Source organism: Choloepus didactylus, chromosome 10, assembly GCF_015220235.1.
Source record: "Choloepus didactylus isolate mChoDid1 chromosome 10, mChoDid1.pri, whole genome shotgun sequence".
NCBI classification, from domain to species: domain Eukaryota; kingdom Metazoa; phylum Chordata; class Mammalia; order Pilosa; family Megalonychidae; genus Choloepus; species Choloepus didactylus.
In genome coordinates this window covers 61,793,271-61,796,689 of record NC_051316.1, presented here as the reverse complement: position 1 = coordinate 61,796,689, position 3,419 = coordinate 61,793,271, and the positions used below count along the sequence as shown (strand labels likewise).

Here is a 3,419-nt window from a genome sequence, read left to right as displayed (position 1 = left end):
TGCTAATGTTTTATTTACATTAATCAGAGTTAATTCCTCCTTAGCTATTTGATACACCTCAGTCTTCAACCTCAGAGTTCTTTTATCTTCTATGGTCTGGATATAATGAATTTTTTTATTGGTCATAATATTTCTTGAAATTTGTTATAACTTTGAAGGAGAAATTCCACAATCCTTCCCTTATTCAAATAAGTCCTATTTCTTTCATTTTTGGAACATATTATCATAGTCCAATTTACCTAGATTATATACTAGTGGTTTTTCTGGCATGTTGGCTAAAGTCCAAATATGTTAATTTCTTGTGTCTCTGTGTAGCTAGGGATTAGATAAGTATCTAATGTTCACTTGTCCATACTCTGTGCTGTATCTGTCCGTTTGATCTGCTCTAAGCATCCATACTCTTCTTTGAATTCAGGGTATTGCCATAGTGTGACATTCCAATTTCTGTACTCCTCCTTTCAAGGCTAATATTCGCATTTCACATGCTCTTAAGTAATCACATCTATGTCATAAATCACATCTAATTTGGATCTAGTCAGATTATCGGCAATCTTCTGTGCCCAATATCTACCTGTTATGAGTGTTACATGTCTTTCAGCTTCTGTTGCAGTATGTTACATTGGTATTCTAGCTGCATTTTGGTGATAGTTTCCCCAATCATTTTTTTTAATTGAAATTTATTGAGATATATTCACATACCATGCAATAATTCATGGTGTATAATCAGTTGTTCACAGTATCATTATATAGTTGGGCATTCATCATCACAATCAAGTTTGGAACATTTTCATTACCAGACACATAAGAAGAATAAGAATAAAAGTCAAAGTAAATGAGAACACCCAAAACACCCCATACCGCTCTTCCCTCCCTATTATTCATTTACTTTTTGTCCTCATTTGTCTATTCATCTGTCCATATACTGGTTAAAGGGAGTGAGAGCCACAAAGTTTTCACAATCACACAGTCACACAGTGTAAACTATATAGTTATAAAATCATCTTCAAGAATAAAGGCAACTGGGTTGAAGTTCAACCATTTCAGATATTTCCTTCTAGCTATTTCAATACCCTAAAAACTAAAAAGGGATATCTGTATTATGTGTAAGTATAATCTCCAGAATGACCTTTGGACTATATTTGAGATCTCTCAGCCACTGAACATTTATTTTGTTTCATTTCTCTTCCCCTTTTGGTCCAAGAAGGCTTTCTCAATACCATGATGCCAGGGCCAAGCTCATCCCCACAAGTCATGTCCCATGTTGCCAGGGAGATTTACACCCCTGGGAGTCATGTCCCACGTAGCGGGGGGGAGGGCAATGAGTTTACCTGCCGAGTTGGCTTAGAGAGAGAGCAGGCCACATCTGAGCAACTAAGGAGATTGTCTGCGGGTGACCCTTAGGTACAATTTTAAGTAGGCTTAGCTTCTCCTTTGCAGTAACAAACTTCATAAGGGCAAGCCCCAAGATCAAGGGCTTGGCCTTCTAAATTGGTAGCACCTAATGCTTGTGAGAATATCATTAATTCCCCAGGTGGGGAAATTAAATATTTCCACATTTTCCCACAGCCCTTCAAGGGGGCTTTGCAAATACATCTTTATTCTCTGCCCAAATTACTCTGGGATGTATTGGGGCTTCACACTAACTTGTACAAACCAACCAGATTTCACTCCCTATTCAAAATTCCATGTAATTATGTTGTTTGAATGAACTGACCATACAAGTTAAATTATATAGTGTGTTACAAAAAATATAGATTTTACACCTAATAAACCTCTCTTTCTTTGGTCTCACACAGAAGTTGAAGTTTTAAAAGCACCGTCACTGTAGTTCTTTACCCTTTAGTCTAATTTACCTCAGTTCTAATCAAGTCCATTTCATCCATATCTCTAATTGAAGTCCAATCTCTTTTTCCAGACTCCTTAACATTTGCTGTATGGGGTAATGCTGACATTCATAGTTGTCGGACTCTGGCTCTGAGTCTCAGGTGTCACACAGATACCCAAACTTCCAGGGACCAACCAGGTTATACACAAATATCTCAGCATCTCAGAATTTAGAAATAACCATTATAACTCAGGAATAGAGTTTGTAAGAGCTTGCTATAAGAGCTTACAATCTAGGTACCTTTACAATAAGCCTTCCCCTGATGACCTGTGCTCTCAGACTCAATTCTCAAAGTTTGCACATTATAGTTAGTCCATGTTAGTGAGGCATTATAATGTTTTTCTTTCCATTTCTGGTTTATTTCACTCAACATACTGTCCTCAATGTCCATGCACCTCACAACTTCACTCCTTCTTATAGCAGCTTAATATTTCATTTTATTTATACACTGCAGTCGATGTACCATTAGGCCACCTCCATCCACTGCAAACTGTGAATACTGGCACCATAAACCCCACTGTGCAAATGTCCATTTTTGTCCCTCTTTTCAGTTCTTCCAAGTTTATACCCAATAACCAAGTTGCAGAACCATACGGCAACCCCATGCTTAACATCCTATGGAACCATCACATTGCCCTCCAAATGGGCTGCACCATTCTACTTCCCCACAAATGGTGATTAGGTACATCCCTTTCTCCACATTTTCTTCTGCACTTGTATCCCTCTGTTTATTTTTTTAGATGGTTTTATTCATGCACCATACATTACATCCTAAGTGAACAGTCAATGGTTCCCTGTATAATCACATAGTTATAAATTCACCAACACTTTCTATATAAGGACATTTCCATTTCTACCTCAAAGAAAGAAGAAGAGGGAAAAAAAGCAAAAGGAAAAAGGAAGGGAAAAACAGGTAACTAAAATGCAACAAAAAAAATTAAAATTAAATAAAATACAATAAAAAAGTCAGACACCACCAACGCCAAGAATCCCATGCACCTCCTTTATATACCCCTCTTATTGACATTTAGCATTGGTATATTGCCTTTGTTACAATTAATGCAAACATATTACAATGTTACTGTGAACTATAGACTCTAGTTTGCATTAAAACAAACATTAAAACGATGGTTAGATGCCAGGAAGTAGGTGGCGATGCCTTGACCATATGTGTGTTGTGCAGGCCGGAGGGCCTCTTCCATCCTTGTCAAAGAGAGTGCTGACTTTCTCTCCTTTCACACAACACTCCCTAATCTTGTGAGTGCTAAAATCCACATGACCTGTTGTTGTTTTTAAAGTTTCCAATGATTCCTCTTTCTTTCATGATCCTGAGTGTGATCAATGATTTCATATATATTTTAAATTTGAAGTCCTAAATGTGAGAGAGTTGCCATGACATGGGCATGGAATCTTTGTTGTGTTCTTTAAAATCTTGCAATTTCGCATCCATTTCTTCTATTTGCTACCGTGATATTAAACTACCTATAAATGTTCCTACTAATTCCCTTAGGAATTACAAAGTTTTCCTGCTTCT

General features: G+C 37.1%; 1 non-coding gene across 1 annotated transcript; it reads right to left on the bottom strand.

The window, feature by feature from the left end:
• Nucleotides 1–3,004: 3,004 nt before the first annotated feature.
• Nucleotides 3,005–3,131, bottom strand: LOC119505804. Its single transcript, XR_005210844.1, has one exon. It is a non-coding gene; the product is annotated as a U6atac minor spliceosomal RNA (small nuclear RNA).
• Between the last annotated feature and the right edge of the window lie 288 nt (nt 3,132–3,419).